The 25,177-nt window shown below is 45.9% G+C and overlaps 1 non-coding gene and 1 pseudogene across 1 annotated transcript; both read right to left on the reverse strand.

Moving 5' to 3' along the window:
• Positions 1–22,119: 22,119 nt before the first annotated feature.
• Positions 22,120–24,540, reverse strand: LOC148014858 (25S ribosomal RNA; annotated as a pseudogene).
• Positions 24,541–24,776: 236 nt separating this feature from the next.
• On the reverse strand, positions 24,777–24,931 carry LOC148014859 (5.8S ribosomal RNA). The gene has a single exon (XR_015688544.1). It is a non-coding gene; the product is annotated as a 5.8S ribosomal RNA (ribosomal RNA).
• Between the last annotated feature and the right edge of the window lie 246 nt (positions 24,932–25,177).

Genomic DNA, 25,177 nt, shown 5'->3' on the forward strand with positions numbered 1-25,177 from the left:
TCCTATGACTGGGTGGTCCTAGAGAATTGGGAAGATTCTCACAAGGATTTATCGCCGTTCAACTTTAGGTATTGTAAAGTTGGAACCCGATTCATGCCTTTTTAGGGGACCCGAATGGGACTATGCCCCATGGGCAGAGAGGTTGAGCGGTACATCCCTCTCATTTTCCATTCTCTTTGAACCAAGTGCGGTATGGATCTGCTTCAGATTCGGTATCTTTGCATAAAGTAGGATGTCCAAAACTTGATGTTAAAATGCTATTAGGAGACCTTGGTCCTAGGAACCCAAATTTCAGGTCGATCCTAGTGGGTTTGGCCATGAACATTCCGTTGTGAAGCAGACTCGGGAAACCCTAGGTGACAAACCCCGGAACATTCCCTGGGAGTGTCGGGTGGCGACGCTTAGATTCGTTTCTTGATGGACCACTAAAACATGCTTGGCACGTTACATAGTGTGAGAGTGTGAGGGAATGAGTGTGTGAGGGTGAGGGACCATGGTAGAGAAGCTCTCTATCTTCTCCTCTCTTATTCTCTTCTCTTCTCTTGCCGGTGACAATGGAGCTTGTTTAAATCTTGCACTTGGATTGTGGAGCTACCGGAGTGCTTGGGAGAGGAGGCAACTCGATCAAGCATGGAGGTAATCTCACTATACTCATAGAGATGGATAGCACTTCGGCTATGTGAGAGGTAGCCATTAGTGCTCGACTTGGAATACTTGAACAATAAGCGGTCCGTGGGTCTTGGCGATTGTGCTCGCCCCTCTACAAGACTTAAGGATGAATTGGTTAACTCAAAACCGATATTGGAGCTAGATTATTTTGAATCGCGTTCACACTAAAACTTGCAAATTGGATATTTGTGAAGTAGGTTTTGCATTGATTGCATTTGAATTGTTTTAGATGAACTACTTGGAAAAATATCTATGTTCACACCCAAAAACTTTGAGCTAGTTTTTTCTTTAGCCACATTTAAAGAACTATTTTCAAACTATAAAGGATCTGAATTGATTATTTTTGTGAGCTTGTTCATACTAGAGAGAGAAAAACTAGTTTTTTGAAAGGCAATTTCTACAATTTTGTGATGCTTGTTTTGTTTGCTAAAAGTTTACAAAAATTACATAAAATTTTCAAAAAAAGAGCATGCATTGAGGAGTGCTTGGACTACTTTTTGGGAATCCAAATTGGCCTATTTAGCATTGTGTTTGCCATTGATTGGCTATGTCAAGAATCGCGTGGTGGGGGGACTTGCTCAAGATGCTGCGCCGAACACACACAGAATGCACAAGGAGAAGCTCACTCAAGAGACAAGAAGAGATATGGAGGCCAAAACGTTTTCTTGCTGATTTCTTCTTCTTCTTCTTCCACACACTTTACAATGTACGCAAAGTATAGATAAGATACAATATAAAGGAAAGTGGCCTACTAAGTCAAACAATGTATAACCGACTACATTAGTCGACTGGCACTATAACTATGCCAGTTGTAAATAGGTGTAACAATCAGAATATAATAAGTAATGAGTCAGTGGCTATGTGAGAGTCATAATGACCGCCGACATGCTAAGTGTAGATGTGTGGACCCATCTAACCAGGAGGCCCATCATCAATGTCCGCATGTGTTGAGCTTGTCATCTCAACACTCCCCCTCAAGCTCAACTGCATCTCTGCAACTCCAAGTAAGCTTCGAAACTTTTGAAGCTTCTCTGTACCCAATGACTTCGTGAATATGTCAGCTATCTGATCTTGTGTGCTGACATACACCAAGTTAATCTCACCTGCTAGTACCTTCTCTCTCACAAAGTGGTAGTATACATCAATATATTTTGTCCTGGCATAGAACACAGGGTTCCTAGCCAACTGTATACTGATCATATTGTCACAATAAATGACAACTGGACCTTCCACCTGCACATCTAAATCAGCCAATAACTTTTGCAGCCATACTACCTCACATGTTGCAACAGCAGCACCTCTATACTCAGCCTCTGTACTCGACAAAGCAACTGTAGATTGCTTTTTGCTGCTCCAAGTAACTGCTGCACTACCGAGAGAGAACATATATCCGCTGGTAGATCTTCTATCAAACATACTACCAGCCCAATCTGCATTTGTGTATCCAAACACCTGTACATCTGTACCTGCCTCATAGAAAAGTCCATAATGTAATGTGGACTTCACATACTTCAATATGCGTCTGACTATATCCAAATGTGGCTTTCTAGGTACTTGCATAAACTGACTCACAAGACCAACAGCATAGCTCAAGTCTGGCATTGTAATGGTCATGTAGATCAAACACCCCACTTCCAAGCCATAGTGTCTTTGGGACAGCCATATACCATCATCACATCTGATCACCTCAATGCCAAGGAAGTACCTTAGCTCACCTAAATCCTTCATCTCAAGCTTCTTCTTCAAAAAGTCCTTGACTTCAGCAATCCCACTATCACTATCACCTGTAATAATCAAGTCATCCACATAGATGACTATGATGACCAAACCTACATCTCCCTTTCTCACATGAAGTGAGTGATCAGCATCAGAAACATAAAAGCCAATATTGACAAGATACCCTCTGATCTTGTCAGACCATGCTCTAGGTGCTTGCTTGAGCCCATAGAGCGCCTTCTTCAACCTGCACACATACGTGGGATGCTCTAAATCTTCATAACCTGCTGGGTGATCCATATACACTTCTTTATGCAAATCACCATACAAGAAGGCATTCTTCACATCCATTTGCTGCAACCTCCAACCTTTGGCTGCTGCCAAAGCAATCACACATCTGACAGTTGCCATCCTAGCAACTGGACTAAAGGTTTCTTCATAATCTATGCCATATGTCTGGGCATAGCCTTTTGCAACCAGCCTAGCTTTGTACCTACTAATAGAACCATTTGCATTGCGCTTAATCTTATAAACCCACTTACATCCAATAGCTTTCTTGCCCTTCCGCAATGATACTAGATCCCAAGTCTTATTGGCCTCTAATGCAGCCATCTCCTCATCCATTGCTGCATCCCAATGAGCATGACCAACAGCCTCCTCAAAACATGTGGGCTCAATATCCTCAATCACTTTCACCATATAAGCATAACGGTGAGCTGCATAACCTTCAAAAACAAATCTGTTAACAGGGTATCTCACCCTGCTAGACCTGCGTACCACTGGATCACTCAATGGAGTCTTTGCATTGACATATGCTCTCTGCACACCTGGAGTCCTCCACTGAAGGAATGCCAAGCTCATCATCCAAGCTCTCTGAGCCACTGGAGTCTCCATCAAGAACTGCATCAATGCCATCTGACACTTTATTCTTTTCTTTGTCTTTACCTGTAGTGCTACGATGCACCTGAAGATGTAGAGCTACTCCTTAGTCTCCCAGACCAAGGACTACTAGATGATGTCTCTAGGGTCCACTAAGAGTCCGTGATTCTTGCTTTTCAGCCTACACATGAGTGTCATGATCATCATCATCATCCAATGCATCACCACTAGATGCATACCAATTGCTCATTTCATCAAAGTTGACATCCCTGCTCACTCTGAACTTACATGTGACAGGGTTATAACAACGATACCATTTCTGCTCTAAAGAGTATCCAATAAGGACACATTTTTTTGCCTTTGGATCAAGCTTCTTCCGTAGCTCATCTGGCACATGAACATATGCAACATAGCCAAATACCTTCAAGTGCGATACATCAGGCTTCTTGCCAGCAAAGCATTCTTCAGGATTATCCCATGAACTGCAGCTGTGAGAGTTCTGTTCATAATATAAACAGTAGTATGAATAGCCTCAGACCAAAAATGCTTAGGCATATTCTTTTCAGCCATCAAGGCGCATGCAACTTCTGCAATATGCCTGTTTTTCCTTTCTGCAACCCCATTTTGCTGTGGGGTATAGTGCATGTGAACTATCTCTTTATCCCATGAGACCTCAAAAAATCACTGAACTCATTCGAGAGGTACTCTCCCCCTCCATCTGACCTCAAGCACTTTACTTTCAAGCCTGTTTCTCTTTCAACTGCAGCCTTGAAAGTTCTAAAGTGCTCAAACGCTTCACTCTTTTCCTTCATAAAATATACCCACAGCTTTCTAGAACAATCATCAATGAATGTGACAAAGTATGAACTGCCTCCAAGAGATACATTTTGTGTAGGCCCCCCCCCAAATGTCTGTATGCACAACATCAAGGATATTTCTGCTTACATCTCTGTCATGTGAAAAGGGTTGTCTTGCCTACTTACCAAACTGACATGCTTTGCATACCTTATGAAATTCTGCAACTCTAAATGTAGGCAAACCTCTAACCAACCCTTTGGACTGCATTAATTTCAGCCTTTGTACATTTGCATGTCCAATGCGTTTGTGCCAAATTTCAATATCTGCAACAACATCTTTTCCTTTAGCATACATAGCAGCATTCATAGTAGGAATTCCAGCATCTAGAGTAAACATACGTCCAACTCTACTTCCCTTTGCAACCAACCTGCACTTGTCATTGAAGTCTTCTACAAAGCAGCCCTTCGCATTGAATCTGACTTGCAGCCCTTGCTCTACCATTTGACCGACTGACACGAAGTTCTTTGTAATAGATGGCACATGTAATACATCTGAAAGACTCTTTGTCTTACCATCATGCAAGGACAATGAAACTTTTCCAATGTGTGAAATTGGGTGGCATGAATCATCACCCGTCTGCACATAACCTGCATTTTGCAAATCCTGCATCTCTCCAAACCATTCTGCATGGTTGGTTATATGATTGGATGCACCTGAATCAACATACCAAACATCATCATGTGTTCCCTTTCCTGTAACAACATTCAACATATGTTGCATAACAAACAAACATTCATTTTTGTCTTCATTCTGTCGTGAAGACAATGCATAGTTTCCTTGCTGCAACTTACCACTGCGAATATCATCTTTCTTAGCATAACATTGGGCTACAATATGACCTGTTTTGCCACAGTAGTGACACACAATACCATAGTTGTTAGAACCTCTGTTCTGCCATCCACCTCTTCCTCTAAAGCTCCCCCTGCCTTTAAAGTTACCATGACCACCTGAAACTTGCATATTGCCAAATTACTGATTCAATCTATTTTGCTGGTTGTCACTACCACATCCTGTACCATGGCCTCTTGAAGAGAACATGCCACGTCTCCTTCCTGAACTGGATTAGAAAGCTTGGACTTGTTTACCACTTCTTTCAGATGTCTCACTCTGCATGTTGATCTCTTCAGTGATCATAAGGGAGTCCAACTCATCGAAATCTGGAAATGGCTTTCTGACATATACGAAAGTTACAAAATACTTCCAAGCCTTTTTATTGTTAAGTCCACCCAAGGTAGACGACACCAAATCATCATCATCGGGCATTGCATCAATCGCTGCCAAGGCAACTGCAATGCTTCTTACCTTCAGTGCATACTCATTGATAGACATCTTCCGTTTCTTCAATGTATTCAACTCTTGCTTGAGTTGAATATTTCGTGCCTTTGTATTTATGGAAAACATACTTTCAAGTATGGTCCAAATTGCATATGAATTCTCTGCATTTCTAATATGTCCTAGTACATTATTGTCAATTACTTCAGACAACCAATATATAACATTTTTGTCTTTTGTATTCCATTCCTTCCGTGCCTTTGTCTCTTCTGCAGTTGGAGGATCACTCACCTCTGGCTCCTTTTCTTCACTTGACACAAACTCGTAGAGGCCTTTTCCAATAAGAAAGTTCGTGACACGGAACTTCCATGAAGGGTAGTTGTTCTTGTCAAGCTTCTCAATGATGGGGCTTCCACTATTCTTTGCCATTATCACAAAACTAATATCAAACAGCAAGCAAATCTTCTACAACCCTCGACTTGTAGTGCACAGTAATACGCCAGACAACATTTTTCAATGTCTACTCAACAATACATGCAATCTGCAAACCAGTTTGCATATAAACCTTGTGTTTATTGGCTATAAATACCTTTGAACTTACAAATCTGAAATCTGTAACCTGTGCACGACACAGTTGAAATTGCAGGGTATCTCGAATTGCTGTCCGCAACCTTGTGGCTCTAAAACGAGGCCTGAAATGACATTGGATGGCCAAAATAGCAGCGGATAAGCCCTCTAAAGGGCTTACTTGTAGAATACACAACGCTCTTCGTGCACACCAAATCTCACTGCAATTTGAGATTTTTACTCGACCCTGCTTCCGGTGCCTACATAGGCACTATCCAAGAGAGAGAGTGGAAGAATGTGAGTACTTCTTACCCATGGCTTGCTTGCTCAAACCTTGCTTCTTCTCCTTCACTTCAGCCTTTGAAATCAGCCTCTCTCAGTGGCGTGGCTTTGATACCATGTCAAGAATCATGTGGTGGGGGGACTTGCCCAAGATGCTGCGCTGAACACACAGAATGCACAAGGAGAAGCTCACTCAAGAGACAAGAAGAGAGATGGAGCCAAAACGTTTTCTTGCTGATTTCTTCTTCTTCTTCCACACACTTTACAATGTACACAAAGTATAGATAAGATACAACATGAAGGAAAGTGGCCTACTAAGTCAAACAATGCATAACCGACTATACTAGTCGACTGGCGCTATAACTATGCCAGTTGTAAATAGGTGTAACAACCATAATATAATAAGTAATGAGTCAATGGCCATGTGAGAGTTATAATGACCCACTGATGTGTTAAGTGTAGACGTGTGGACCCATCTAACCAGACGGTCCATCATCAATGTCCGCATGTGTTGAGCTTGTCATCTCAACAGGCTATTGCAGTGAGGGACTAGCATTGTAGTTTTTTTGATCTTTTTGTTGGTGCACCTGACATCATTGGGTTGCTTCTTGGTTTTCATTCATTGCAGTTATGATGTCATTATCATCATGTTGAAAATGCACTTTTCAACATTGAGAAGCAAGTGACTTGTTCTTCACATTCCTTGATACAAGCATTTGAAAGGCTTGATAGAGTAAGTATAATCTAAATGCAAATTTAGAAGCTTATCAAGAATATAGAGCACTACGTGCAATATACAAGTATGCGCTCTTTGTAATATTTGAAGGATGGCCTGCCAATTTCTATCCTACATCTTGGAGGGCACTTCTTTGTAAATGCCTTCTTGCACTATTTACAGTCCTTGCTTGACTATTTGTTTTGTCCCTTGATGGTGCATCTCCTATGCTTCTTGTGTCAAACCAACCCAAGAAAATAATTCCATCTATACAATACGAGCATAGATATGGCGTTGTTGTTGCACCAGAAATCCCAAACATGCATTTTAAGGCTTTCAAATTAGCACTTAAATGCCATTTTACTCAAAATGACCCAATCTTCTACCTCAAGTAGCTCTCCTTTGCCTTATCACCTTTGAAAGCAATTAAATGTATATCTCGACAAGTCATTAATGAATTGGTCATACATGCTCTTATTAGCACTATCAAAGATTGTTTGAAGATGATGCTCATTGAACTCATAGAGATATTGACATACAAAATCATGAATGTATTTTCTTTGACTCCTTGAGATGGTGGTGTCATCACTCATTACCATTTCTAAAATAAATAAAAGAAAAATAAAGTGAGTATGAATTTAAAGCATGATTATTGAATTTATGTGATGTAAAACAAAAACTAAAAAAAGAAATCATGTTCAAAACAATGTTAACTCAAAATGTTTACATGTTTTCAAATGTGTCTACTCTCTAACACATTTAAGAACAAAAGTTTTAATCTTCATATCCTAGTAATATTGAGTTGAAGGAAATCTTTTGCATAGTTGTAGAACTCAAATCACATAAAATCGACGAGGATTTTCGATAAATTGTATTGTGTGTGTGAGTATGAGCATCTAACACAACACATACAAGCGATCTTAAAATGTACCTATCTCTGAAGTGTGAGGTAAGCCTCTAAAACACATGATCAGATTATTCTAATGTTGCTATAATTTCTTTTTGGAGTGAGAGCCAAGGTTCAATAGATGCAAGGATGAAGTTACAAAAGTATTTACTAGTGAGAACTAAGGAAAATCTTATAGTTGTATCATGAGTATAACTATTAGCCCTTAATACAACACAAGTATAAGTACCACATTTGGAATTTTTTCCCATAGAGTGTGAAATAAGCCTTACTCAAAGCAACAAAGATTTTATTGCTTAGTCATACTATTGGAGTGTGAGGAAATCTCAAACACTACCAACAACAATAATTAAGCATATTACTTGTATTGTGAGCATGAGTACTAAATTCTCACACAATACAAGTACAAGAATCACAAAGTTCATATTCATTCATGGAGTGTGAGTCAAGCCTTTAACACACATAGGAACGAAAATTTTATTGCTTGAACTTACTATCACAGTGTGAGTCAAACCTCTAACACATGTAGGAACGAAAGTTTTATTGCTTGAACTTACTATTGCAGTGTGAATGTGAATCTTGAACACTAGCAATAGTAAATTGAGATAAATCATATGTTTGAAAGTTATGTTGTGAGTGTGAGTGTAATCCTCTAACACAACACAAGATAATTGGCTAATCCTAATAACCCATCTCTATAGTGTGAGGCAAGCCTCTAACACACATGGAAATTGAAATGAAAAATAAAACATATACTTTTGAAGTATGAGACAAAGCTACAATACAAAAAAGTACTTAACAACTCGAAATAAAATTTAAAAATGAAAATAATTGAAAATATATTAAAATATTATAGTTTTCAAAAGCTAAAAAAACACTAAAACAATCACCTCTAATTCGAAAGTCAAAGGTAATTGTGAGATGATAGTTGGGAGAGGTAGGAGGAAGGCATCAACAAATTAAAATGGTTTCAAACAGTTAAAATGGTTTCAAATTTGTATTTATAGATATTGTTTTTCAATTAAAAGCCTTTCAATCAAAAGACTTTTTATTTGGACATTATGCTATTATTAGGGAAAACCTTGAATAACATCATATTATTTGTATAAGAACCATTGTTTGGACCGAATAATGCTACCTAGTTTCTCATTCTAAAGATGAATTGCAAGAATATAGAGTTGAAGAAAAAAAGGAGAAGAATGTTCTCAAGTTTTTGCACACTATAAGAATGAGCTTATCCATTCACTTTTTGGGCTTTATACAGAAGGCTTTGAGTTGGGCTTCCACTCAAGTTGGGCATCCACCATCGCTCCTTTTTGGCTCTCGACCTATCTTCATTACTTTATGGACACATATTTAGAGTAGATTATTTGATCTCTCAAAACAGAACGGAAGCTAGTACCACACCCTTATTGGGTTGCGTGTCTTCCTTCCAACACTACAAGTATTACAACTTGTTGAGTTTGGCTCTTTAAATAATATCACAAATAATTATATAGCCATAGTATTAATCAAAAAATATTTTGTGCACATGTATGAGGAACTTATTTCTAAAATATTTATGATGACTTGGATCATTTCTAGATTTGTGATTTGATTGCCTTTTTTTCTTTATTTTCCTTTAGCATTGTTGATTGCTTACTTCTAATTGCCCATTTCATTCTTTCATTAATGTTATCCCCATCTTAAATTAGTGTTAGTAACATGGCACTCATTGTCAGAGATAGCATGCTTCAACTTGCACTACAAATGAGGAATGTAAGGAACAATGGTGTGACTATTGTGTAGTAGTGATTGTTAGTGGAGCACGATATTGATATCGGAGCTACCTTGGACATTTACCTCCTTGCATTGGATACACCCCTAGAGGAGGAGAATGATGAAGATACAACTCCATAGGTTGTTGCTATCACGTACATAGAAGAAGAGCCTATTGAAGAGCTCATATGTGTTGAAGAGGAACATCGGTGGCGGGTGGTGGGGCAGAGCAAGGGTTGGCTCTCCTGGTGCCATCTTCTTCAGAATAGCCACAAGTCGACACACACATTAACATATATAGCAAAATAGGAAATGATGAGGTAAATCTCTCTTAGGAAAAGCCATGTGTCAGAGAGGTCCTGAGCTAAAAGGAATGTTGTTGTAACTACTTGGAGAGAGAGAGGCTGCCATGCCAAAAAGTAACTAAAAGTACAACCTAGTCATGAAAGCATGAGTTAAAGCAAGAATCCCAACAACACTAGCACACCTAAAAAATAGGGGGCACAAGTGCCTATTTAATGAGGTTAATTGGATAGAATGGGAGAAAGAGAGAATCGGATGGTACTAAGTGACCAGGGATGGAATAGAGGGAGAGAAGAATGCAAAGAAGAAGAATATAACGCAAAGAAAAAAATGCACCTCATGGTTCGAGTCTAATTTGCAGTTCTTATACTTCAGTCGAGGTTAAGGATTTTTGTCTTTGGCATCTGAGTCTTGATTCAATACATCCTTGAGTTTCCATTCAAGGCCAATACTTTATGATTAAAGCCCAAGAATTGCAATCAAAGGCTCATAAGTAAGTTGCACTTTTTCCCTTGATACAAAGTTTTCTTGCTTCATAGTGTGGGAGTAGATGGGAAGGTTAGAACCTTGTGCCTTGTGCCTAGTCGACTCATAAAACACAAGCCTGTTCTTTATTTCTTCCCTGGGACATTTTATTTAGTAAAGCTAGTTAATATGAGTTGTTTCGGGCATTTGATTTATGACAGCTAGTCGACAAACACTAGCTTCTTTGCCTTGGGACATGCTTCTGTTTTTGGGAGCATTTGACGCTAATCATGGCACTCGATTCTATTAATAGGGACACTCAGTGCTAATTGTGGCCATAGGACATGGGCTAGCTTGCCATTCATTGGTAGATGTTTAATCTAGAAGACATTAAATTAGAATATTCCTACAATAGATCTTGGAATGCCACACCGCTCACTCACAAGATAATTGAACTCTAGGCTTTCAATTCTAGATTTGCCCAATCACTCAAACATCCACCTACCATCATGATGACCACAATCCTCTTGTGGAGTCAAACAGAAGCTAGTCGAGTTAATTTTATTAGGCACATTAGATTCAATCTTTAGCTTGTTATTCCTTGACCCTTGGACAAGTGACTTGTGATCGAATCAGGCCTAAATTGGAAGATGCTTCTCTTTTGCGATGCCAACATGCTAGGTCACATAGTCATTGAAACTAGATGATGTTCCTTGAATTCAAATCATTCATTTGAATGCCTCAAGCCTATTGAAACAAATAGGGAGTTATCGCCCTTCAAGCATAGTTGGAATCAAATACCCTTACAAGGTATCAAACACTTTCTTAAGATGCTTTTTGAACTCTCTAAATCCGATGCTAGGATATGTGCTTTGTTCCTTTTCCTTTTTGAATCAAATGTTTGAGAGTCAAGTTCTCTATTGGGTGCATGAAAGTATTGACTTGACAATTTAGAGTTAACATGAATATTGAATCTTCTTCCTCTTTGAAAAGCTTTGGAAAAAAACATTAGCATCTTTAGAACAACTAATCTCCTCTCCTACCGAAGAAACTCAAAGGCTCACTTGTTGCATCATCTTTTCCCTTATTGAGGAGTCAAACACTAGAATATAATGCCTTGATGAGTTGGAGTCAAGCCGTTGAACCAAGAAAAATTGTGATGTCTATCCCTTGACAAATCAAATAAATAGGAGGTTATCCTTTTGTCAGAGTCAGAAGACAAAAGCTTGGGCCGAATCAAAGCCTCATTTTCTTCCCAACACTCAATCTAGAGAAATCCCTACTAAAATTTGATTTGGTAAATGAGTTTCAAACTTTACTTCGTACTCTAGGGATCAAATACAACATAATTGAATGAGGCCTTCCCTAGATGGTGGATGAGACTTGTCTCTTGACCTTGAACTTGGAAACCTTGCTCTTGAACTAGTTGGACATAGAGCTTGAACAAGGGTAGTGTGCATCTAAACGAACTACCCAAGGAGAGAAAGATGAACGAACGAAGAAGAAGGAAGAATCAAGGTAAAAGTAAATAAGAAGGAAGAAAAACAAGGCAATTGGGAAACAAAGCAATCAAACATCCATCAATAGAAGACTTGAGATGACCACATATTAGAAGGGGAAACATGTTATGAACAACAAACCCACCATTGGAAATACCTTGAGGTCTACACTTGAAGAGACCTTGCTCTTAGCGAGCCTTACTAGCCTACAACGTCAATAAGGGGGGGGTCGCATTGCATCACGTCGCGTCGCATCGTTTCGTGTCGTGTCATATCATGTCATGCTGTGTTTGGGAGGGGGTCATGTTATGTTGGGGAAAGGGGGAGTGGGGCACATCACATCGTGTCATGTCATGCTGTGTTTGGGAGGGGGGTCATGTTGTGTCATGGCACACCCCCCACATGACATGGCACACCCCCTCCCCCTCATCAAAAAACCCCGCTTCACCCAGTTCCCCCACGACGACATGGCATGCGTCCCCCTCAAAAACCCACTCCACCCAACCCCTCCTCCCATGACACGGCACATCCCCCCCTCAAAAAACCCCACTCCATCCAACCCCCCCTCCCACGACACGACACATCTCCCCCCCCACCCCCCCATGACATGGCACACCCGCCCACAACATGGCACATCCCCCCTAAAAAATCCTTGCTCCATCCACCCCACCCCACCCCACCCCCTCCCCCATGACGTGGCACCACCCCCCTCAAAAAACCCTCTCCACCTAAGCCCCCCTCCCCCACAACATGGCACATCCCCCCCACGACATGGCACACCCCCCCCTCAAAAAACCCCACTCCACCTAAGCCCCCATGACATGGCACATCCCCCCCCATGACACGACACATCCCTCCTCCCCCTTCAAAAAACCTCGCTCTGTCGCCCAAACCCCCCTCTCCACCTCACCTCACCTCAAAAACCCTGCTCCACCCTAACCCCCCCTCCACCTCACCTCACCTCACCTCACCCCACCCAGACCCACCCCACCTCGCTCCTCCACGACATGGCACACCCCCCCTCAAAAAACACCCCCTCCACCTAGCCCCCCCACGACATGGCAACCCCCTGAAAAAACCCCGCTCCATCCATCCCACCCCACCTCACCTCAAAAAACCCCACTCAACCCTCCCCACGACATGGCACATCCCCCCTCCCCACGACATGTCACACCCCGTGCTCCACCAAACCGTGGCACCCCCCTCCCCCAAAAACCCCGCTCCACAACAACATGGCAGATGCCTTGCTCCACCCAACCCCCTCCCACCATGACATGGCACCACCCAACCCCCCCACTCTATGCAACCCCCCGCCCCCCCACGACATGGCACAACCCCCCCTCCCCCTCCCCCCCCCCCCCCCCCCCCCAAGGAAAAAAACCCCACTCCACCCAAGTCCCCCCCTCCCCCCCACGACATGGCAACCCCCTTGAAAAAACCCCGCTCCATCCATCCCACCCCACCTCACCTCAAAAACTCCGCTCAACCCACCCCACCTCACCTCATCCCCCCATGACACGGCACACCCTCATCCCCCCTCAAAAAACCCCCCACCCCACCTCACCTCACCTAAAAAAACCCTGCTCAACCCACCCCACCTCACCCCCCAAAAAACCCCTCCACCCTAAACCCCCCCTCCTCACCTCACCTCACCTCACCCCACCCCACCTCACCCCCCCACGACAAGGCGCACCCCCCTAAGAAAACCCCACTCCACCCAACCCCCCGCCCCCCCACAATATGGCACAACCCCCCTCAAAAAACCCCACTCCACCCAAGTTCCTCCCCCCCCAATTGACATGGCAACCCCCTAAAGAAAACCCCGCTCCATCCACACCATCCCACTGTACCTCAAAAAACCCTGCTCAACCCACCTCGTCACCCCCCCACGACACGGCACACCCCCCCACGCCACCTCAAAAAACCTTGCCCAACCCACCCCACCTCACCCCCCTAAAAAACCCCACTCCATCCTAACCCCCCTCCCCACCTCACCTCACCTCACCCCACCCCACCTCACCCCCCATGACACGGCGCACCCCCTAAGAAAACCCCGCTCTACCCAACCCCCCGCCCCCCCATGACATGGCACAATCCCCCCTCAAAAAACCCCACTCCAACTAAGTCCCCCCCCAATGACATGGAAACCCCCCTAAAAAAAACACCACTCCATCCATGCCATCCCACCACACCTCAAAAAACCCTGCTCAACCCAACCCACCTCACCCCCCCCAAAAACCCCACTCCACCATAAACCCCCCTCCCCACATCACCTCACCTCACCTCACTCCACCTCACCTCACCCCCAAAAAACCCCGCTCAACCCACCCCACCTCACCCCCCCAAAAAATCCCACTCCACCATAAACCCCCCCTCCCCACCCCACCCCACCTCACCTCGCCCCACCTCACCTCACCCCCAAAAAACCCTGCTCAACCCACCCCACCTCACCCCCCCAAAAAACACCACTCCATCCATGGCATCCCACCACACCTCAAAAAACCCTGCTCAACCCACCCCACCTCACCCCACCTCACCCCCCCCCCCAAAAAACCCCACTCCACCATAAACCCCCCCTCCCCACCTCACCCCACCCCAGCTCACCCCCCATGACACGGCGCACCCCCCCAAGAAAACCCCACTCCACCCAACCCCCTGCCCCCCCACGACATGGCACAATCCCCCCTCAAAAAACCCCACTCCACCCAAGTTTCCCATCTCCTCCCCCACGACATGGTCAACCCCCTCAAAAAAACGCCGCTCCATCCATGCCATCCCATCGCACCTCAAAAAACCCCACTCAACCCACCCCATCACGCCCCCACGACACGGCACACCCCCCATCCCACCTCGCCTAAGAATCCCCCCCCCCCCCCCCCCCCAATGACATGGAAACCTCGCTAAAAAAAATCCCGCTCCATCCATGCCACCCCATAGAACCTCAAAAAACCCCGCTCAACCCACACCACCTCACCCCCCCATGACACGGCGCATCCCCCTTACAAAAACCTTGCTCAACCCAACCCCCCGCCACCCCATGACATGGCAACCCCCCTCAAAAAACCCACTCCATCCACATCACCCCATCGCACCTCAAAAACCCCACTCAACCCACCCCACCTAACCTCACCCCCCCATGACATGGTGCACCCCCCTGAAAAAAACCCTGCTCCACCCAAACCTCCATCCCCCCACAACATGGCACAATCCTCCCCCCTCCCCCCCATAACAACATGGCAGCCCCCCTCAAAAAACCTCGCTCAACCCACCCCACCTAACCTCACCCCCCCACGACATGGTGCCACCCCCTAAAAAAACCCGCTCCATCCACACCATGCCATTGCATCTCAAAAACCCTTGCTCAACCCATCCCACACCTACCCTCACTCCCCCAAGACATGACACACCCCCCCACCCCACCTCATCCCCCCATGACACGACGCATCCCCCTAAAAAACCCCACTCCATCCACACCACCACACCGCACCTCAAAAAACACTGCTCAACCCACCCCACCCCACCTCAGCCCCCCACGACACAGTGCACCTCCCCCCCCCCAAAGAAAACCCCACTCCACCCAACCCCCTGACCCCTTGCAACATGGCACAATCTCCCCCTCAAAGAACCCCACTCCACCCAAGTTCCCCTCCCCCCCCCCCCCCCCACAACATGGAAACCCCCCTAAAAAAAACTCCACTCCATCCACACCATCCCACCGCACCTCAAAAAACCCCGCTCAACCCACCCATCACCCCCCATGACACGGCACACCCCCCCACCCCACCTCAAAAAACCATGCTCAATCCACCCCACCTCACCTCCCCAAAAAACCCCACTCCACCCTAACCCCCCCTTCCCATCTCACCTCACCTCACCCCCCATGACACGGCGCACCTCTCCTAAGAAAATCTTGCTCCATCCACACCATCCCATGACACCTCAATAAACCCTGCTCAACCCACCCCCTCATCCCCCCACGACACGACACGCCCCCCCCACCCCACCTCATCTCCCCAAAAAACCCCACTCCACCCTAAAACCCCCCTACCCACCTCACCTCACCTCGCCTCACCCCACCCCACCTCACTACCCCATGACATGGCGCACCCCCCTAAGAAAACCCTGCTCCATCGAACCCCCGCCCCCCCATGACATGGCACAATCCCCCCTCAAAAAACCCCACTCCACCCAAGTTCCCCCCCCTCCCCCATGACATGGCAACCCCCCTAAAAAAAACCCCGCTCCATCCATGTGATCCCACTGCACCTTAAAAAACCCCGCTCAATCCACCCCATCACCCCCCACGACATGGCACACGCCCCCCACCCCACCTCAAAAAACCTCACTCAACCTACCCCACTTCATTCCCCCATGACACGGTGCACCACCCCGCCTAAAAAAACCCTGCCTAAAAAAACCCCGCTCCACCCAACCCCCTGCCCCCTCATGACATGGCAACCCCCCTCAAAAACCCCCACTCCACCCAAGTCCCCCCCCCCCCCCAATGACATGGCAACCCCCCTCGAAAAACCCCGCTCCATCCATGCCACCCCATCGCACCTCAAAAAACCCCACTCAACCCACCCACGACACATCACACACACCCCCCACCCCATCTCAAAAAACCCCCCTCAACCCAGCCCACCTCACCCCCCCTAAAAAAACCCCACTCCACCCAACCTCCCGCCTCCCCACGACATGGCACAATCCCCCCCCCAATGACATGGCAACCCCCTCCTAAAACCCCACTCCATCCACACCACCCCACCGCACCTCAAAAAACCCTGCTCAACCCACTCCACCTAACCTCACCCCCCACGACATGGCACACCCCTCCCCTAAAAAAACCATGCTCCACCCAACCCGTCGCCCCCCCATGACATGGCACAATCCCCCCTCCGCACGACATGGAAACCCCTTCAAAAAACCCCGCTCCATCCACACCATGCCATCGCACCTCCAAAAACCTCGCTCAACCCACCCCACCTAACCTCACCCCCCCACGACACGGCGCACCCCCTGAAAGGGAATTAGAACCTAGGAGGAAGAAGCTTGGTGGTGAGAGCTATGGCGGATGGAGAGCAAGAGCAAGAGCAAGAGAGAGAGAGACTCAAAAGTAGGAAGTCCAATAACCACAATGTGTGGCCGGGCCTTCCTTTATTCAAATTGTCACTAAAAGAATAAAGAATAAGTGACTGTGACGCGTGTTCGCCACTTGTAATGTGTAGTGGTGGGTATTATTAGTGTAGTAATACACGGGCAGCTAGGCGGAGGCGCCTTTACCCCCAACAACCTCCCACTTAAAGGCGAATCTGTCCCAGTGAGAGAGAAAAGAAAAGAAAAGACAGTACAACATGTACACATGTACAATAGGATGAGGAAAAAGACGTCATCTCATCCAATGCTCATCAATCTCTTGAGGAAGGCAAAGCACTCTATAGTGAGGCTCTTCATGAGCAAGTCTGCAGGATGGAAGTCTAATCTTACCTATCATTATTGCATACAAAGAAAGCCCATGACGATTCTTTACTGATTTTGGTAATCTATGTGGATGACATGCTTTTAGTAGGGACAGCTCATGGGGAGCTAGATGCTCTTAAAGCTCAGCTCAAAAAGAGATTTGAGATGAAAGATCTGGGATAGGCCTCTCATATACTTGGTATGCACATTACCCGCAATAGATCTCACAATAATGATAGGTAAGATTAGACTTCCATCCACGGGACTTATTGTGGCCACGTGACTTTGACCTGGACTTCTGAGAGTCCTTGCCCTTATGATCATTATCATGCCTACCATGTCTTCCACCTCTAACGGTCAATGCATGTGAAGAGCGGGAAGTATCATTGTTTCTCATGTTGATTTCCTTAGTCAATTAAGCACTCTAAACATCTTTGATTTTCAGCCCATCAAGCTTGTTTGTGCATATGGCAGTAGGGAAGACATCCCATGATTCAGACAGGGTGCCAAGTAGAAACAACGGGTGCAAGTTGTCTTTGAACTCAATACCCAGTGACAACAGATTCTTCATGATGGCATGAAATTGACTGAAATGAGATGATAGGGATGTCCCCTCCTTCATGTGAAGGTCCGTTAACTATTGCAGCCAATACATTTGTGACGTAGGACTCTGCTGCACATAAAGCTCCTGAATCTTCTCCCATAAGTCCCATTAACTCTGATTCTCATCTTCAACAACATTATGATGGACCTCTTCTGAGAGTAACAAGATAATGGTAGACTTGCATAGTTCATCAACTTCCATCCAAACATAATCATCCATATCCTCAGGTTTAACAGCCTTGAAATGCAAGGGTTTAATCTGCAACTTCTACACCAAAACTTTCCATATCTGGGACTTCCAATACCCATAGTTGGTACCATCCAACTTGGCAATGTTAAAGAGAGCTGTGTCTTTCAGATGACCAGCCATACTGTCCCAAATCAAAGAAAAAATGCAAAAATACAAGTTGTTGTAATTAGCAGAAAATGCACTAAAACCACTGCTAAAACTGGCTGAAAGAGTGGATATCATCAAGAGAACCACATGTCCACCAAATATGACCAAGAGAAAATCAAACAGTAAGCATTATCCTCATACAAATGCTCAAAATCTAAAGATTTCAGCTTGTCAGAATGAATTACAGCAGTATGTAAAACTGTCCCAAAGTGAAGCAATCACTGAGACAAATGTCACTGCAACTGCCACTTAGCAAGATATAGCCAATAGTGAGTGTCAAGGGGCAAGAAGGTACCAAGAACTGTCAAACACCAATAACCTATCAGGTAAGAGACATCTCATAGGTCTAAAAGTCATGCATGTAATGGGCCTTGGGGTAAGAGAAGAGACCAAGCACAAGCACAATTGATAGAGCAAGAAGCTCAATGCATAACCATCCAAGATGCATACAAAATTGACAAACCTGGACAGAGATAGGTGCCTGCGCCCCAATAGGCGTATCAAATCAACCCACTATAGACTAACTGCAGACATAAAGCTCTCAAGAGAGAAAATGCATGTAACTATCCCACAAGCTCAAGTGTAAGTAAAACTCTGTGTACATCCAAATATGCCAAGAGAGCAAATGCATGTAACTGTCCCACAAGCTCAAGCTCGTGTAAGTAAAACTCCATGTACATCCGAATATGCCAAGAGACTCCCACTGGAAGTAAAGTCAGATGCAAATAGAGCAAGCAACGCTCAAATACATCGAGTACATAGCATTAGACATTCCAAATCCCAGTAGGGTACATATGAAGCATAAATCCCAAGCTATCTCAGACCCATAAAGCATAAGCCTGAAAGCATTCAAATACCATGTAACTGACAACCAAATGTAATGCCCAGTAGGTCCAAAATGCTCAAATACATCCAAAGATGAAGCTCCAAGTGATTGTCAAGCATGGGAAAACCAAGTGGCATCCATATCTGAACCAAAGCATAAATGCAAGAAGCCTAAATGTCAACCAATGACAATAGGCATAAACCGGTCCAAAGCATGCCAATTCAATCCCAATGCTAGTGAATGACAACCAAGGCGGAGCCTAATCCAAGCTCAAAGGCATTCCGAAACAAGAAAGAAGCAATTGATAATCTCCAAATACATTGATATGATCATTCAAATCTCTAGTAAGCACCCCGTATCTAAGAACCAATGCATACACAAAGTAAATGAGCTTCATCCCACTGTATTACAACAACATATTCATTGTCAAATGAAGCTCAATCGATGCCCAAATCTGCTTCAAATCAGTCCCAAAGCATAGACATTGCATCCCATAACATCCGAGCATCACCGGGCATCAAAAGACATCAAATGGGCAATGCCAAGAAGCATCAAACATTAAATGTTAAGTGCTGCCCTATTTTTGACAGTCCTGGGACTATGTATACAGCAATGGCTAAAGGTGGAAGTACTCATATCAATCGCAAGAGCCAAGAACCAATGCCGGGGAGTCCAAAGATGATCAAGAAGGTTGCAAAACAGTGCCGAGAAGCTGGGGAAGGAGCTGGAAATGCTAGGAGGAGATTAGCCTAGCCCTCTAAAAATGCGATGCATTTTGCGCTGGTTGCTCCTGGGGGTTGGGGGGTCTTCAGTAGTGCTACTGAGCACTTGGCAATGATTAGGGGGCTCTGATGTAGACTTGTGAGGTGCCAAATGAAGACCAGAAGATTGGGGAGGAGGAGGTGGGAGATCAAAACGTACCTGCAAATGAAGATGCCATGGCTACCATTGAAGCTCGAGTTGAAGCTCTTCAAATCTAGGTTGCTGAAGAGAATGCCAAGCAAGCTCCAATGCCTTTGGTTTGATATCAGTTGAAAGGAAGTAGAACCCAGGAGGAAGAAGCTTGGCGGTGAGAGCTATGGCTGATGGAGAGCAAGAGCAAGAGAGAGAGAGACTCAAAAGTGGGAACTCCAACAACCACAATGTGTGGCCAGCCTTCCTTTATTCAAACTGTCACTAAAAGAATAAAGAATGAGTGACTGTGACGGGCGCCTGCCACCCTGTAGTGTGCAGTGGTGGTGGGTACTGCTAGTGTAGTAATACACAGGTGGCTAGGCGGAGGCGCCTTTACCCCCAACACCCCCTAAAAAACCTCACTCCACCCGAGCCCCCATCCGCCCTCCCCCTCCCCCCCCTCCCCCAACGACATGGCAATCCCCCTCAAAAAACCTCACTCCATGCACACCACTCCACCACACCTCAAAAAACTCCACTCAACCCACCACACCTCACCCCCCATGACATAGCACACCCCTCCCCCCTCAAAAAACTCTGCTCCACCCAAAACACCCCCTTCCCCCCACCCCTCGGCAACGTGGCACACGCCCTCCCCTTCCTCAAAAAACCCTACTCCACAATATGGCACACCCCATGACATGGTATGCCCGGCCGCTCCACCCAACCCTCCCATTACATGGCACCACCCAACCCTCCTACGACATGGCACACCCTCCCTCCTGAGAAAAGCGTGCTCCACCTCACCCCCCCACAACATGGCACACCCTCTACTCCCAAAAAGCCTCGCATCGTGAGGAGGGGGTATCATGTCAAAGCGAGGCAGAGGGAGGGACCATGCACGATATACGCAAAGACAATCGCGATGAGGAGAGTAGGCATCATGTAATGGCAAGGTGAGGGGGTTTCCTACCACGATGTCAGTGTGGAGAGTCAAGACGCGATCCGAGGGGATTGCCATGCCATGGTCTCGAAACAAGCATGCAAAAGGGTGCAGCATGAGGACTTCCTAGGAGGTCACCCATCCCAGTATTGTTCTAGCCAAAACAGGCTTAATTGCGGAGTTTTTTGATGGGATCCAGTGTATTAGTGCTAATATGACCGCACCATGAACAAAAAGGAATTCCAAAGAGCTCTTGTATACTGACAAAGTGGCCTAAGAGAGCTCAAGAGCAAGGCATGGTGGCATGCCATGCCATTTGTGCCACAGGGGATGCGACTCAACACAAACCCTAAACCCACGCACATGGAGGCAACACACAAAAGATTGAATGCCATCGCATGCCATTTTTGACACGAAGGGAAAGCATCCACGTGAAGAGCACCCCGTGCACACAGAGGTGGTGATGTAGAAAAGATCAAGTTAGAGAATACGTGCCATGGAGGACATGTGCCCACATCATGCCACAATATACTTGCCATGGAGGACATGTTCCCATATCATGCCACAAGGTGGTGGGGGCATGCTAAGACATGCCATTCATACCACAGAGGACTCGTGTCCACGCGAGCACTAAACCCCGTGCACATAAGATTGAGTCATAGAATCCATGCCATGGACGGACTTGGAATTCCATTGGGTGCCCTTTATGACACCGAGGGTGAGCATCCACGCGAAGAGAACCTCGTGCACATAAAGACAATGAGGTACAAAAGATTAAGTGATAGAATCCACGTCATGGAGGGCGCATGTCCACGTGAAGAGAACCCCATAAACATGGAGGTGACGCACAGAAGATTTGAGTCGTAGAATCCATCCCACGATGGGCGGGGCACACTTGAAATGCTGTGGGTGCCGACAAGGTGAGACAAGCGCGAAAAATGCACTAATGCAAGCAAGTCAAGACAGGGAATGTGAGGAGAAGGCAATCAAGCTGCCTACATGAGCTAGGCTAGATTGGGTGCATGGTGTGCATGAGGACTTAGGGGCGTGCCATGACACACAAGGGCCGAGGCCAAGAAAACCGTCGACGAATGGAGTGGAAGGGGGAAAATCGGTGCGGCGGCGGGCTGAATCTCAGTGGATCGTAGCAGCAAGGCTACTCTGCCACTTATAATACCTAGCCACATATTTAAGTCGTGTGCAAAGGATTCATCTCCTCGATCATTTGGATTTCCATTCAGAGTCCTCGAGGGCGACCAGTTCCAGCACCTCGAGGGAGACTCTCGACACATGCTCTCGAGGATGCACAAGCGCCCCTACTATCAATCGGGTAATAACCGAGGAGGTAGAGAGCGCCGCATCTAGCATGGATTCTGACTTAGAGGTGTTCAGTCATAATCTTACATATGGTAGTTTTGCACCATTGGCTTTTCAACCAAGTGCAATGACCAATTATGTGAATCAGCGGTTCCTCTTGTATTAAGTTGAATTACTATTGCGGCACCCCTCATCAGTAGGATAAAACTAAACTCGGTCTAAACCCAACTCACATTCCCTATTTGTGAGTGAACAATCCAACACCTGGCAAATTCTGCTTCGCAATGATAGGAAGAGCCGACATCAAAGAATCAAAAAGCAATGTCGCTATGAACGCTTGGCTGCCACAAGCTAGTTATCCCTGTGGTTACTTTTTTGACATCTCTAGCTTCAAATTCCAAAACACTAAAGGATCGATAGGCCATGCTTTCACAGTTTGTATTTGTACTGAAAATCAAAATCAAATGATCTTTTACCCTTTTGTTCCACACAAGATTTCTGTTCTCGTTGAGCTCATCTTAGGACACTTGCGTTATCTTTTAATAGATGTGTCACCCCAGCTAAACTCCCCACCTGACAATGTCCTCTACTTGGATCTGCACGCGAGCATGCCTTAAGACCAAAAGCAGGAGCGGAGCCTCGCCTCCACCTCACAGAGTAAGTAAAATAATGTTAAAAGTAGTGGTATTTCACTTGCACCAAAGGCTCCCACTTATTCTACACCTCTCAAGTCATTTCACAAAGTCGAAGCTCAACATGGTCTTCTTTGCCCGCCTGCTGATTCTTCCAAGCCAGTTCCCTTGGTCGTGGTTTTGCTAGATAGTAGATAGGGACAATGGGAATCTCATTAATCCATTCATGCGTGCCACTAATTAGATGACGAGGCATTTGGCTACCTCAAGAGAGTCATAGTTACTCTTGCTGTTTACCCATGCTTGGTTGAATTTCTTCACTTTGACATTTAGAGCACTGGGCAGAAATCACATTGAGTCAACATTTGCAAGGGCCATCACAATGCTTTGTTTTAATTTGCCACTACCACCAAGATCTACTCTTGTCACTACCACCAAGATTTGCTCTTGGGGCCATTTCACTCGGGCTCGTGCCCAGAGCTGCGCCACGACCCCCATGCCCTCCTACTCATTGGAGCCTCGTACTCACCCTGATGGCCTGATATAGGTCGCGCGATTCAGCGCCATCCATTTTTGGGGCTAGTTGATTCGGTAGGTGAGTTGTTACACACTCCTTAGCGGATTTCGACTTCCATGACCACCATCCTGCTATCTTAATCAATTGACACCCTTTTATACCCAAGTTTGACGAACGATTTGCATGTCAGTATCGCTACGAGCCTCCACCAGAGTTTCCTCTGGCTTTGCCCTCCTCAGGCATAGTTCACCATCTTTCGGGTCCCAGCAAGTATGCTCCTACTCAAACCTTTCATAAAAGATCATGGTCGATCGATGGTGCACCACGTGAAGGGGATCCCACCTGTCAGGTTCCTTGCGCCTCCGTGGGTGTTCCACCCACCGGCTCGCATACATGTTAGACTCCTTGGTCCGTGTTTCAATACAAGTCGGCGGATGGAAGGCCCAGAGCGCTAGCGTCCCGAGCATGTAGGTGCAAAACCCGCCACAAGTGGCGCACGCTTCGTTTCTTGGCTGATGCGATGGCATCGACGAGCCATCTAAAGCCTGCTCTTGTCCTGCTGCATCGGCGCACACTGAGTAGTGCCCCACGTCAAGCGGCAGACTAGTTCGTACTGTTTCACATTCGATCGGGGCGCACTCGCGTCCTCCATTCACTTCCCTCCTAGCAATTTCAAGCACTTTTCAACTCTCTTTTCAAAGTCCTTTTCATCTTTCCCTCATGGTACTTGTTTGCTATTGGTCTCTTGCCGATATTTAGCCTTGGATGGAATTGACCACCCACTTAGGGTTGCATTTCCAAACAGGCCGACTCGTCGACAGTGCCTCATGGAGCGACAGGGTCCGAGCTCGATGGGGCTCTCACTCTCTCTGACGCCCCTTTCTAGGGGGATCACAGAGTACGCCTCTCCAGACTACAATTCGCACGGCAAAGCCATGCGATTCCCAAGCTAGGCTCTTTTCGGTTCACTCGCAGCCAGTAGGGAAATCCTAGTTAGTTTCTTTTCCTCCGCTTAGTGATATGCTTAAACTCAGCGGGTATCCTTGCTTGATTTGAGGTCCGAATTGCGTTTCGGGTCACCGAGGGCAAGCCCCGGCTTTGAACAGCTTGATCCGACACGTGCACCTTGGAAGAGGCACCTACAAATAACCGCCACCTCAATGAGGAGACGAACCACCCTTGCAGAGAAACATCACCGCATGGTGATGCCGATACATTTCAGCCAACCACGGCATCGGAGCGCGGACGACCAATTCCACCCTCCCCCGAAGAAGGGGAGAGGGTGTAGAGGAGTTAGGGACACTCAAGTAGGCATGACCTAGGACGATAGCCATGGGCACAAGTTGCATTCAAAGACTCGATGATTTGCATAATTCTACAATTCACACTACGTATCGCATTTCACTACGTTCTTCATCGTTGCAAGAGCCAAGATATCCATTGTTGAGAGTTGTTGCATTTTGCTTTTCAATCCTCCCGAGGGGAGGAATCTCAAACAAGACAAGGTTTATTAAGTTCCTCCTGCCACCCCCGCATGCGGGGAGGGCAAAGGGTTTATCAAGGCGGCGGCATGCCCGAATGGGCACGATGGAGGGGGATCACCTTGAGCAATTAGGCAATGATCAATTTAGCACCTAAGGTGCAACATGATGGTAACTTGATATATTATTGAATAAGAAGCATATTCACTAGGAACTA

The sequence above is a fragment of the Lygodium microphyllum genome, chromosome 24 (genome assembly GCF_053477565.2).
Source record: "Lygodium microphyllum isolate KBCC chromosome 24, Lygodium_microphyllum_v1.1.10, whole genome shotgun sequence".
NCBI classification, from domain to species: domain Eukaryota; kingdom Viridiplantae; phylum Streptophyta; class Polypodiopsida; order Schizaeales; family Lygodiaceae; genus Lygodium; species Lygodium microphyllum.